Source organism: Chiloscyllium plagiosum, unplaced genomic scaffold (assembly GCF_037043375.1).
Source record: "Chiloscyllium plagiosum isolate Xiang-an unplaced genomic scaffold, Cpla_swu_hap1 HiC_scaffold_24, whole genome shotgun sequence".
In the NCBI taxonomy this organism is placed as follows: domain Eukaryota; kingdom Metazoa; phylum Chordata; class Chondrichthyes; order Orectolobiformes; family Hemiscylliidae; genus Chiloscyllium; species Chiloscyllium plagiosum.
Genome location: NW_028270162.1, coordinates 54,058,424 through 54,073,202, shown reverse-complemented (window position 1 = coordinate 54,073,202; position 14,779 = coordinate 54,058,424). Strand labels below are relative to the sequence as shown.

The window sequence follows — 14,779 nt, the reverse complement described above, 5'->3', positions numbered from 1 at the left end:
TGACCTTAGCTAAAGTTAATTGTGGCTAGAGTGAATTAATGTTCTTTGGAAACTGAGCTGACCAATCCTGAGTCCAATCTGATGCTGACGGTGGTGATCTGAAGTTGCTTGGAATTTGGTTTGAAGGGGAGTGTATGCCAAAAAATGGAAAGTGCATGTAACCATATTGCTCCTGCTCCATTATGAGGAAGAACCTGATCATCTGATGTTTGCTTATGTGTGATGCAGGTTGGGTCCATACCCCACTCCTGCACTGGGTGATACACTAGCTAAATTCTCTGTCTGGAGATCAAAAATGGATTTTACACTGGACCACCGCTAGCCAAGGGGAAGAAATATACCCAACGTATACGTCATCCTGTTGATCACATTTGCGTGTGGCTACATCATGCTGTGCATAGACCCTATCCACGGGTATCAAGTGTCTCTTGCCAGGATTCTATCCATCTCCGTTCTTGGGAAGAATAAGTCTGACGTTGCATGCAGAGTCTAGTGCTAGAAAAATACAGCAGGTCAGGCAGCATCTGAGCAGGAGAATTGACGTGTCGGGCAAAAGGGCTTGTGCCTGAAAAGTTGATTCTCCTGCTCCTCGGATGCTGCCTGACCTGTGTTTTTTCAGCACCACACTCTTGACTCTGTTACTCCAGCATCTGCAGTCCTCACTTTCGCCTGACATTGCAGGTAGTTGTGCCATGCTGTGCCCTGTGTAGAAGGGCAACATTTCACCACTTCATCAGGCAAATAATGTCCATGAAGCCCTATGGAAAAAGGAGATGGTACATCTTTAGGGTTGAAGGGCTTTTGCCCAAAACGTCTATTTTCCGACACCTCTGATGCTGCCTGACCTCTGTGCTTTTCCAGCAGCACTCTGATCTAACATCTTTAGGATGGTTCACTGAGCAGATGGTCAAATAAATTTGGCAGAATGCCTCATTGCCAGGATGTTTCAGATAAGCACCAAGATGTAATTTGGCTGATGATAAGCAAGGGCCTCTGTTAAATGCTGCTTGCACTCTGGTGTCTTGCCCCTTCTGTATGATGTCCTGCAGGTAGCTGTAGTGAGGAAGAGACTGGTACCCACCTTCTGCATTGTGCCTTTGCAAAGGAGGTCTGGAAAGAGATTCAAAGGTTTTTGTATCATGGAGCTACTGGAGATGAATTTTGACAAGTACCCTGCCCTACAGGTTGTTTCAGAGAAAATTCAACTGCTGCTGAAGGGCCATCAATTTAGTGAGAGATATCCTTTCATTTGCCCAAAACCTTTTAGTCTTTTAGTGCAAAGAATTGACCAGGGTGATAAGTGACAGACTGACCCATTCCAAGATCTAAAACTATAATGTGCTCACTAAGCCTTGGGCCAGCTGGTGCAAAAGCACCAAGATAAAGGGTATTGTCTGAGGTCTGCCTGTGATCAGTTGCCAAGGAGCTTGAAACTTTATAATCTCTCAGTATTTCTGGCATAGAATATCTATTGTAAAAATCACATGTAATTGCAATTGTATTGAGGCATCTCTTGTGCCAGGTTTATTTGGAAAGAAATCGAACTGTATTGCACTTCAGAATTTCCAATTTGAACTATTGTGGAAAGAAATTTGATACATTCTTGTGCAAGAATATATTTTGGAAAAGTGCTAAAGGCACATTTCTATTGCAGCCTGTAATAGCGTTTCTAAAGTCACTGAAACGAGCTAAACCAGGCAATTTGCTGAAATTTTTATTTTGGCCTTCACTTTTACATTTAAAACATCCTATCTGTGTCTTTTGAAGTCTGGGCTGAATTAGATAATGGATCCCTGAAACAGGACAACAGTTTGAACCATATGACACAGTGCAAGCCTGTCTATTCATTTTGAGTTACCATCTGTGACAAGTTACTCAGTAGTTACTGTATGTATTCCTTTTGTGTACAGCACAATGGTGATGAACCCAGTAGTCAGCAGTGTTTTATATCATTTCAGCCACTTGCAGCTGCTTTGAAAGGTGTTGAATGAGTGCCAAATTGCTGTTTCAATACAGCTCAATTTTTTTTTGTTTCAGCTTCCTAATTAAATGAAGTATAATGTGTTTGTTAACTGAATGAGATCAGTTAATGACTGGAAGCTTCTGAACCATCTAAGTGGTGGTAATTGTGAAATCCATACAAACCTGACTAGCAACTATAATTGCATTCATTTATTTCAACTGAGCACCCACCCAATTTCAACAAGCCATGGCAGGTTTATAAATTTACAAAATTCCATTCCATTCACCATGCCCAAAAATCTCCTCCCAGAATATCTGAGGAAAATATATTTTTGTTATTTGCAATGGCAAGGAATGCATGTAGTGTACTTTTGGTTTTGATCAAAATCAGAGTATGTAAAGAAACAAAATTACTCAGTGAAGGTGTTAATGACTTTGTGCTTGTGATGTGCAAAATAAAGAAAATTGCACCCTGAAGGGAGAGATGTGGGTATGCAAGGGGTTGTTTAAAAACATGACTGTGGTCAACGTGGGTGGGAAATGAATCTAAAGAATGTAGCACTTTAATTAGATCCATTGGAAAGTTGGAGTCAGGTACATACTGGAATGCATAAGTTATTTCTATTGATGTCCTTGAATTCGGTGGCCTATTAATGTAATTTGCTGAAAATTGAGTAAAACGTGTCCAAAAGCTAATTGTGTATACCAGACTGCTAGTGTTTCAAAAAGTATTCAGTCTTATTATCTGATTTTGGTTTTACCATTACAACAGTTAAACCTTTGTGGGTTGTCCCTAAGGTATGTTTTTTCTGTCTGTGAACCTCCCATTCCCATGATAGGAGCTGTAGAAAACCAGTAAAGAAGCAGTAATGCTACAATTCTGTAAATACTTGAAATTTTCATTTGAGTAATTCTGAATACCTTTAAATATTGGAATATAACTTCTAAATGTGAAAACTCCAGAGCACAAATGAATGCTCTAAAAACACCATCAAAAGACTAGCAAGATGGTGATTTTAGGAGAGACTTAGCTCATCGCTAGAAGCGTACAAAGTACAAGCAGGAATAGGCCCTTCAGTCCCTTGAATTTGTTCTATCATTCATTAAGATCATAACTGATCTGATTACCCCACCTATTCTTGATAACCTCTCATCCCTTGGCTTATCAAGAACTTATCTACCTCTGTTTTAAAAATATCCAAAAACTCTGCTTTCACTGCTGTTTTGGGGAAGTGAGTCCAAAGACTTGACAATATGAGATGAAAGAAATTCTTATTTTAAATGGGTGATCCCTTATTTTGAAACAGGGACACTAATTCTAAATTATCCCAAAAGAGAAACATTAATTCCGCAGCAATTAAGACCCCTCTGGATGTCTTCTGTTTAAATCAAGTTTTTTTTTAATCTTCTATACTCTCAGGTACAAACAAACCTACCCTGCCCATCCATTCTCCAAAAGACGACAACTACATCACAGGTTTTAGTGTGGTAAACCTTCTCTGAATCTCTGCCAAAGCATTACATCTTTTTCTTAAGGAAGCAGGCCATGCTGTCTACAGTACTCAAGATATGGTCTCATCAGTGACTTGTCTAATTGAAGCATAACTTGCTACTTTTGCATACAGTAAAATTCTGCTACTACTTGCTATAAGTGCTTATTAACATTTTGTGATTCATGTGCTTGGACATCCAGATGCCTCTTCCTCTGAGGCCTGTAATCTCTCTCCATTTAGATATTGTTTCCTTTTTAAAATGTATAATTTCATATTGCCCATTTGCCAGATCCTACCCACTTGCTTTACCTATCTATATCCCTTTTGTAGACTCCTCTTGTCCTGTTTGAACTTAATTACTTTCCTACCTGCCGTTGTGTCTCAAATTTAGAAGCCATACTTTCAGTTTCTTTGTCTGAACCACCTAATGAAGGAGCAGCACTCCAAAAGCTAATACTTCCAAATAAGCCTGTTGGACTATAACCTGGTGTTGTGATTTTTAACTTTTATACACCCCATTCCAACACCGGCACCTCCAAATCATTTGTCCAGGTCATTTGTATAAAGTTGAGGTCTAACACTAATCCCTGTGCACATCACTTGGTGCTTCTTGCCAACGAGAAGATAAGTCACTTATACCTACTGTGTTCAGTTATCCAATCAATCTTCTATCTATGTCAATCTTACCCCTATGCAATAATTTTTTTGTTTTTCTGCAACAGCCTTTGATCTAGCACCTAATCAATTGTTTTCTCAAAATCTAAATGCAATACATCTGCTTGTTCCCCTTTATCCACAGCACTTTAACCAGTTTATTTGTGCTTCTTTAAGATGTGATTTTCATTTCTCAAACCATGTTGACTTTGCTTGAGTGCATTACTATAAGGAGAAAGTGAGGTCTGCAGATGCTGGAGATCAGAGCTGGAAATGTGTTGCTGGAAAAGCGCAGCAGGTCAGGCAGCATCCAGGGAACAGGAGAATCGACGTTTCGGGCATAAGCCCTTCTTCAGGAATGAGGAAAGTTTGTCCAGCAGGCTAAGATAAAAGGTAGGGAGGAGGGACTTGGGGGAGGGGTGTCGGAAATGTGATAGGTGGAAAGAGGTCAAGGTGAGGGTGATAGGTCAGACTGGGGTGGGGGCGGAGAGGTCGGGAAGAAGATCTCAGGTTAGGAAGGCGGTGCTGAATTTGGATTTGACTGAGACAGGGTGGGGGGAGGGGAAATGAAGAAACTGGTGAAATCCGAGTTCATCCCTTGTGGTTGGAGGGTTCCTAGCCGGAAGATGAGGCGTTCTTCCTCCAACCGTTGTTTTGTTGTGGTCTGACGATGGAGGAGTCCAAAGACCTGCATATCCTTGGTGGAGTGGGAGGGGGAATTGAAATGTTGAGCCACAGGGTGGTTGGGTTGGTTGGTCCGGGTGTCCCAGAGGTGTTCTCTGAAACGCTCCACAAGTAGCCGGCCTGTCTCCCCAATATAGAGGAGGCCACATCGGGTGCAGAGGATGCAATAGATGATATGTGTGGAGGTGCAGGTGAATCTGTGGTGGATATGGAAGTTTCCTTTGGGGCCTTGGAGGGAGGTGAGGGGGGAGGTGTGGGCACAAGTCTTGCACCTCCTGCGGTTGCAGGGGAAGGTGCCGGGAGTGGAGGTTGGGTTGGTGGGGGGTGTGGATCTGACGAGGGAGTCACGGAGGGAGTGGTCTTTACGGAATGCTGATAGGGGAGGGGAGGGAAATACATCCTTGGTGGTGGGGTCCGTTTGGAGGTAGCGGAAATGACGGCGGATGATGCGCTGTAAATGGAGATTGGTGGGGTGGTAGGTGAGGACCAGTGGGGTTCTGTCCTGGTGGCGGTTGGAGGGGCGGGGTTCAAGGGCGGAGGAGCGGGAAGTGGAAGAGATGCGGTGGAGGGCATCGTCGACCACGTTGGGGGGGAATTTGCGGTCCTTGAAGAAGGAGGCCATCTGGGTTGTGCGTTTTTGGAACTGGTCCTCCTGGGAGCAGATGCGGCGGAGTCGAAGGAATTGGGAGAATGGGATGGCGTTTTTACAGTGGGCAGGATGGGAGGAGGTGTAGTCCAGGTAGCTGTGGGAGTCGGTCGGTTTGTAGTAGATGTCCGTGTTGATTCGGTCTCCTGAGATAGAAATAGAAAGGTCGAGGAAGGGGAGGGAGGAATCTGAGACTGTCCAGGTGAATTTGAGGTCGGGGTGGAAGGTGTTGGTGAAGTGGATGAACTGTTCAACTTCCTCGTGGGAGCACGAGGCGGCGCCGATACAGTCATCGATGTAGCGGAGGAAAAGGTGGGGGGTGGGGCCAGTGTAGTTGCGGAAGATGGATTGTTCCACATATCCTACGAAGAGGCAGGCATAGCTGGGGCCCATGCGGGTGCCCATGGCTACTCCTTTCGTTTGGAGGAAGTGGGAGGATTGGAAAGAGAAGTTGTTCAGGGTGAGGACCAGTTCAGTCAGTCGAAGGAGGGTGTCAGTGGAAGGGTACTGGTCGGTACGGCGGGAAAGAAAGAAGCGGAGGGCTTTGAGTCCTTCGTGATGGGGGATGGAGGTGTACAGGGACTGGATGTCCATGGTGAAAATAAGGCGTTGGGGACCGGGGAAGCGAAAATCATGGAGCAGGTGGAGGGCATGGGTGGTGTCCCGAATGTAGGTGGGGAGTTCTTGGACTAAGGGGGGCAGGACGGTGTCAAGGTACGCAGAGATGAGTTCGGTGGGGCAGGAGCAGGTGGAGACAATGGGTCGGCCGGGGCAGTCAGGTTTGTGGATTTTGGGCAGGAGGTAGAAGCGGGAGGTGCGGGGTTGTGGGACTATGAGGTTGGAGGCGGTGGATGGGAGATGGGATGGGAGAACGCCTCATCTTCCGGCTAGGAACCCTCCAACCACAAGGGATGAACTCGGATTTCACCAGTTTCCTCATTTCCCCTCCCCCCACCCTGTCTCAGTCAAATCCATCAAATTCAGCACCGCCTTCCTAACCTGAGATCATCTTCCCGACCTCTCCGCCCCCACCCCAGTCTGACCTATCACCCTCACCTTGACCTCTTTCCACCTATCACATTTCCGACGCCCCTCCCCAAGTCCCTCCTCCCTACCTTTTATCTTAGCCTGCTGGACAAACTTTCCTCATTCCTGAAGAAGGGCTTATGCCCGAAACGTCGATTCTCCTGTTCCCTGGATGCTGCCTGACTTGCTGCGCTTTTCCAGCAACACATTTCCTGCACTACTATAACTTTATCTTTTAACATTTTCACTTTAGGAGATGTCAAGCTAACTGGCCTGACATCTCCGTTCAATCTCAGTTCTTTTTTTGAATAAAGGAGTTAGTCACAATTTTCCAATCTAATGGAATCTTCCCAGAATCTGGGAGTTTTGGGAAAATTTAAACCAACAAATCAACACTCTCACTAGCCGCTTCTTTTAAGACTTTGGATGAAATCCATCAGGCCCTGAGGGCCTGTCAACCTACAGCTGCAATAATTTACTTAATGCCACTTCTCTTGATTGTGTGACTTTCCTGAGTTGCTCCTTCCCTTCTATTTCCTGAACTACAACTATCTCTAGAATTTTAGTTGTATCTCCCTAGATGTAAAATACCTGCCATCCCTTTTTCATCTTGATTTTCCAGACTCCCTTTGTATCAGGACCAATGTTCACTTTGACTTCTCTTAAAAATATCTATAGAAATTATCTCATATGATCATATCTAATTTTTCTTTTCTTTCTGTTTTTTTTCTATACATCCCAAACTTCTGACCTACCACCAATCTTTACATAATTATGTTTTTTTTAAATTCTATCTTTGACTTTTTGACTTTCTTTTGGTTTCTAACCCGTTATCCAGTAGGTTCTCCTCTTTGGAATTTTATCTTCCTCATTGAAATGCATGTATTCTGAAATATCCCATTAAATGTCTGCTATTGGATCTCTATTACCACATGCTTTATTTGCCAATTTACTTCGACTAGCTCTGCTTTCATGCCCTGCATTGCAATTACTTGGGTTTAAACTGCGAGTCCTAAAAGCCCACTCTTCCACAAATTTACTTGAATTTTATTATCATATGACTGATGCTACCTAGAGAACCTTTCACTATTGTATTAATTAATCTGACCTCATTGCACAATACCAGGTTTTTTAAAGCCTGCTCTCTGGTTGGCTTCAGTAGTACTGCTCTAAGGAGCTATCCTGAAAAGATTCTGTAACTGCTCATCTGGGTTCCTATTGTCCATCTGACTTCCAGTTGATAAGTTGATTAAAGCTCCTCCGTTATTGCTCTATCTTTCTGACAAGCTCCACACTCTTAAAATTTATCCATCACCTCACCATATGGTTACTGTAAGAGGGCCTTTGCGCCACTCTCAGTGACTTCTTTCCTTTGTCACTTTCATTTCTATCCAGACCATTTCTACATCCTGGTTTTCTGGACTTCGATTGTCTCTCTATTTTGTCCTATGACAACTTGCATATGGCTTGTGTGTTAATCCTGAGAACTTTACCTTTTGAAATTCTTATTTTGGTGCCTAGCTCCTCATACTGGTTATACAGAATCCAATTCCTTGTCTTGTTTATGTCAATGATTCTAATATGGACTATAATGACAAAATCCTCAGCCTCCTATTGCAGCTTTCTCCCCAGTGCTGTGCCGATGTCATGAATCAGGACAGACAAATACAACCTTCTTGACTCTTTACAGAGAGCAGTGTCAATCCTTCTCACGACTGTCTCCTAAAGCCACTAATTTTTTTTTTGCACCCCCACTTAAAATTAACCAGAGCACCAATGCAGAGAAAAACATTTATCACTGGACCCTCAACCCTCACTTTTATCTAAACAAACTCAAACTTGGATAGCACACATGCTGAGGCTCCCTCACTCCTCTTTGGGTCCCTTTTACCAGCCTTACTCACAGTCACACCTTCCTCTTCCCTGATCAGGAACCAAATTAGAAGGCCTCGTCTTAAGGGATGTAACTGTCTCCTGGAATAAAGTATCCGTGTAATCTTGGCACAAATTCCAAAATGTTAGTGAGAATTTTGCAGCATCAACTGGGCCAGTTGTGTCTTTGCTGTCTGGTGTTTGGATTGCTGCATGGTCATTCTGATTTTACTATCATTCTTGAACATTTGCATAACTATTTGATACATCAGAGTGGCTTGCTGAACCATTTCTGGGAGCACATAAGTCAGCCACAATGATGTAAGTCTGAAGCCAGCAAGGTTACTGAGAACAAGAATAGCACATGGCCAGAATCCAACTTGAGTGGCAATAAGCGCCACATGAAATGTGCAATATTTCTGTCAAGTCCTAGCTGCCTTCTGGGCCTCCCATTTTGATCTGTCCTAAGAATTTAGAACTTCACCCTAACTATAGTCCCTTAAACACTCCATTAATCAGGTGGATTCTCTTCTCCCATGTACCCTTGCATTCAAATATGAAAATGGCATAGCCTGAAAAGTAATGAACTAAAATACTGAGACAGGAGAAATGCAATCAAACCCATAATGTGAACTCCCCTGGACTAAGTGCATATGTGCTATCGACCCAGCTGTAAAAAGTGTACTATATTTCAGTATCTAAAGTTGCTAACTATAGATTGAAATGGAAGATGTTAACCTGGATGCCAAGCAGATTTGTAGATCTGAGATGAGCAAAGATGAATGGATGATAATCATAGTCGTAATCCATCTTGGGACAGGTATTTTGGTTTCTCCAAACTTTCTATTCTTGCATTTCCTCTTCAGTTGCCCATAAAAGCATTAAATGTTCAAGCTAAATGAGCTATATAATTACAGAAAGGAACATGAGATTTCCTGTTGCTTTCCTGGTGTGTGTTTAAAGGAAATGTGTGTTTTTCCTGAACGATACTCTGCCCATAACCAGTCATGTTCACTTGAGATTCAAGTCCTTCCGCCAGATGTCTCCGAACAAGTATCAATAGCATTTATTCCTTTTTCAAGTTGCTCAAAAAAGTTGTTTAAACAAGAGAGGTTCAATCCTTAAACTGTGTAACAGAACATGATTCTAGTAGGGAGCAATGTTAGATAAACCAGAGCAGGGCTTGCTTACTTAATAGTAGACTCCTGGCAAGTGTTGTTGAGCAGAGACCTATGGGTTCAGATACATAGTTCCTTGAAAGTGGCATCACAGGTAAACAGGGTGGTAAAGAAGTCGTTGGGAATGTAAAATTACTGTTGTACAAGACATTGGTGAGGCCACTTTTGGAGTACTATATACAGTTCCAATTGCTCTTCTATAGGAAGGATGTTATTAAATTGGAAAGGGTGCAAAAAAGAATGTTTGCTGGGATTGGAGGGTTTGAGTTATAAGGAGAGACTAGATAGTCTGGGACTTTTCCATTGGAATGTAAGAGGTTGAGGGGTGATCTTATTGAGATTTATATTTAAACGAGCCACAAAAGAGTGCAGGACCTCAGAACCATGGGAAGCTGAGGAGAAATGCCTTTACAAGGTATTCAGGTACAACAGTTACCCGATAAACGCAGTTTGAGAATTCTTAGATTACTTACAGTGTGGAAACAGGCCCTTCGGCCCAACAAGTCCACACCGACCCGCCGAAGCGTAACCCACCCATACCCCTACATTTACCCCTTTACATAACACTACGGGCAATTTAGCATGGCCAATTCACCTGACTTGCACATCTTTGGACTGTGGGAGGAAACCGGAGCCCCCGGAGGAAACCCACGCAGACACGGGGAGAACGTGCAAACTCCACACAGTCAGTCGCCTGAGTCAGGAATTGAACCCGGGTCTCTGGCGCTGCGAGGCAGCAGTGCTAACCACTGTGCCACCGTGCCGCCCACAATTCTGCAACACAGGAAGACACAACGCACCCAGAGACTATAGTTACCCTATTGTACAACAAAGACATTTCAGAGATGACCATCTGACAACTCTAGCCTCTAAGCATTAGGGTAGCACGCAAAAACAACTAATGAATTTAAAGGACCCTATACCTACAGCCAGCAGAATGAATATAATGTACAAAATACAAGGACTGCAACAAACATTACATCGGACAGACTGCCAGGAAACTAGCCACCAGAATACATGAACATGAAGTAGCCACCAAAAGACACCACCAACTATCACTAGTATCCACACAGCCATAGAGGGACACCAGTTCGACTGGGACAATGCATCCATCCTGGAACAGACCAAATAAAGGCATACGTGGAAATTCCTAGAGGCCTAGCATTCAAACTGCAATTCCAATGTACAATATACAAACGTATAGATTTGCACCCATTTACCAACTGCTCAGAAATAGAACTAGAAATGATATCATCCACTACAACAAACCAAGACACACAAATAGCAAGCAGGACAGAACACCAACGCTTCAATGATGATGTTACCTGGCATGGTGACAAAATAACTGAGAACAAACCCACCAGCTCAGCAAGCAAACCAACATAAGGGGCATAGATAAGGTAAATTGCAAAGGCCCTTTTCCATAGGGTAGGGAATATCAAAACTAGACAACATAAGTTTAAAGTGAGAGGTTAAGATTTAAAAAGGACATGAGGGACAACTTTTTCACACAGTGATGTGTATATAGAATGAATTGCCAAAGGAAGTGATGGATGCAGATACAATTACAACATTTAAAAGAACTTTGGGCAGGTATGTGAATAGGAAGGAATTGGAAAGATATGGGCCAAAAGCAGGCAATTGGGATTAGTTTAGTTTGGGAAACCTGGTCAGCATGAATGAATTGGACCAAAGCGTCTGTTTCCATGCTACATGACACTAATTCTAGTCTTCCTCCTTTTTGTATCACTGGGAGGTAAGTGCTTTACTGATGACCCAGTCTGTAAGTACATCATGGAATAACGACACCTATACACCAGCAGAGTGCTAATTTCATCTTAAGTACATTGGCTGATGCTACAGTGGTGGGAAGTGCAGCAATTTATTGCCTTGAGGATTCAAATGAGGGAAAATTTGGAGTGAAAAAACACTGCAGATGTTGGAGATCTGAAATAAAAATAAATGCTGAAGTAGTGGAAAGAGTTGTATAAATACAATACTGTCATTTAATATTCAAAAATTTGGGGAGGGAGCCAGCAGGTCTGGCAATATCTGTGTAGAGAGAAACAAAGTTAACATTCAGTCCAATGACTTGATTTATGAAGAATGACCCTAACCTACCAATTACGTGCCATTTCAATATATTATCTTGCTCTAATGTTGACATTTCCATCTCTGGCCTGCTGCAGGATTTCTGCAAAGCACACTGCAAGCTGGAGGAATGACATCTCATTTTCCACTTTAAACAGTTTACAATCTTCAGAACTCAACACAGACTTCAACAAACATCCTGTTCCCCCCCCCAACAAAAGAACTGTGCCTTTTTGGAGTTGCTTTCGGCAACTATTTGCACCTACCATTAACACGTAGTTTTCATCTAGTTCATTTCATTCTGAAGAGGTATCATGAAGAGAGGAGGACTTTAATCATTCATTCACAGGTGTTGCTAGAATTGCTAAGTTTCTCCAGCATTTTCTGTTGTCTGCCCAAAACTTGTTGGTCTTCCTGTACAAAGAATTGACATCAGCCAAGTGTTGCAGGCTGGCACATTGCCAGTCCAGGATAGTGTGCTGAGGGACTCATTAAAATTTGGGGCAGCTGTCATCAAGGTGAAGAAAGACCACAGTCTAACATCTTCTAAAATATAATGGAGATCTATTAAGTTTTGAGATACATTACCATGAAGGCTATGAAGGTATGTAGTTTTCTTTTATGATTAGAAAATGCCCATTTGTTGCAACTGAATTGAAGATGTAGGAAGGAATGTAAAAATTCAATGTATTTTCCGCAAACTGTGCAAGTAGTGTGATAATGGGATCAGTGCAATAATTCCCATATTGTAATAGTCCATGAAGTTCAGTGCAGAACCGAAGTAGTGCTGCATAGTTGGAGATGTCATTTTGTAAATAAAATGCTAAACTGAGGTTCTGCCTACTCTTTCAGGTTAATGTTAAAAAGCATGGCACTATTCGAAGAGGAGCAGGAGGTCTCCCAGTTCTTTACCAACATTTATTACTCAGCCAGCGTCTCAAAAAACAAACATTTATTTCCATTGTTTGTGATTCTTGCAGTGCAGTTTTGCTGTGGTTTTCTGTTTTATAATAATGACTATTTCAAAGATACTTAACAGGCAGCAAGTTATTTTGGAATGTCTTGAAGTGGTGGAAGGAGTTGTATAAATACAAATACTGTCATTTTAATATTCAAACATTTGAGGAGGGAGTGGCATACTGATGATGTCATTGGACTCAAAATCCAGAGGCCAAAGGCTAATGTTCTGGGGCATGAGTTCAAATCCAGCCTGTAAAATTTAAATTTTAAAAATCTGGAACTGAAAGCTCATCTCAGAATGCTAACAATGAAGTTATCATAAATATGTAAATTATCTTGCTGAGCTGGAAGATTTGTTTTCAGATGTTTCGTCACCATACTAGGTAACATCAGTGAGAGTCTGTGGTGAAGCTGCTGGTATGAGTCTGCTTTGTTGTTGATCTATGCAATGTACATCGTGGTTCTGTGCTTTGACATTCAAATAAATCTTTGGTGGTATGTCTTGCCCCCCTCTTTATAGGTCTTGGTTTCTTAAGGTGTGTGATGTCATTTCCAGTTTTTTTTCAAGGGAAGGTAGATAGGATCTAAGTCTGTGTGCTTATTAATGGTATCCTTCTTTGTCTGTATGGGAACTAGTCATAGTAGTTGTGGTGGCTAGTTGGTTTTCATGTATCCTGATGGCATGTTTCCTGCTTGTAAGTACGATGTTTTTTTTAAGTTTTTTTTTACAGTACTTGCGTGATATCTTGTAAATGACATTACCATCAATGTGTTGTAAAAACCCATTGAGTTCGTTGTTGTCCTTTCGGGAATAAATCTGCTGCCCTTGTTCAGCTTGATCTAGATGTGGACTGCTGTATGAAAATGATGTAGCAAGCCACTTGATTCAAGCGCAGAAATGTTAGCCTTACCAGCAACATTCATGGAATGGAATTATCAAGGAATATTCGCAAGCATAATATAACTTTAATATTAGGGATAAAAGGGCAGTTGAAGATGTCATGATGTATGAATAAACAGCAACCCTCAAAAGAATATGAAGTGTTTTGTAAGAATTGCATTTAAACAAGAAGTAAATTGCTTCAGGCAGAAAATATAAAGCATATATTGCATTTAGAAAGATCATAGGCATTTGCAAAGAGGGAGGAAGTAGGAACACATAATAGTTTTTGGAAGACTTACAAGATGTGAGTAATGGCTGAACAACCTTCACTTGCCATAACCTGGAAGTTGAACAGTTATCTTAGATCATAAGAATGAGGAATTTTTAAGTTGAGATTCTTGAAGTTAAATTGGTAGAGCCACGGAAGCTAGTGAAGTTGAACAATGACACTTCAGCTGTGTAGATTGTTACTAATGATTCTGCTGAGAGCATTTTCCCCTCTAGATTGAAATGTTCAAGTCCCACTCCAGGACTTGAATACAACACTCTATGCTGATACTCCATTGCAGGACTTAAAATGTAGTACAATGTCAGAAGTTGTGTCTTTGAAATGAAACATTAAACAGAGTCCCTACCTGCTGTCTCAAGTGGACATTAAAAATTATTTGACTCTGTTTAGAAGAATAGGTGGAGTAGTGTGCTCTGTTTCATGGCCTCAGTCAGCTTCATACAAGACATTATCAAACTGCAGTTTATGGGAGTTGGCTATACACAGTTCAGCTATGTTGTTTCCTATCATACTGATTTACAATACATACTGTGTATTTATAAGAAAAAGCTGCCTCTGGTTGTAAAGGGCTTTGGGATGCCACGTGGTTGTGAAAATTACTGTGTTCATGTTCAGAAGCAGCTGAACCTTTTTGGATAAGTGATACCATCTGAGAACATTTCCAAAATTGATTTTCAGACTGAACGTGTGAATGAAGGTTTTAATAGCAAAGCAGGTGGGGAACATTAAACATGCAGTTGCTCAGACAGCAATTAATATTAACCATATTGTGCATCTGGAATCACATGTAACTGAAACCAGGTCAGGATGGCAGATTTCCTTCCATAATTGATATGTAAATCCAATGTGCTTTTATGACAATCAGCAATAGTTACATTATCAGCACTAAGCTTTTAATATAAGACCACTATTGAATTCAGACTTCACAATATACAATGGATGGTAAACAGTATCCCCAAAACATTAGACTGGGCTCCTAGTTAACTGATTCTGTGACATTACCACTACACCACCACTTGAATGGGATTCGTGGCTCTACTT

General features: G+C 41.8%; 1 protein-coding gene across 1 annotated transcript in view; it reads left to right on the top strand.

Annotated features, from left to right (window-relative positions):
* Positions 1–14,779, top strand: part of ppm1f (protein phosphatase, Mg2+/Mn2+ dependent, 1F) — a 72,800-nt gene that overhangs the window by 14,187 nt on the left and 43,834 nt on the right. The gene's annotated exons all lie outside the window — the stretch shown is intronic.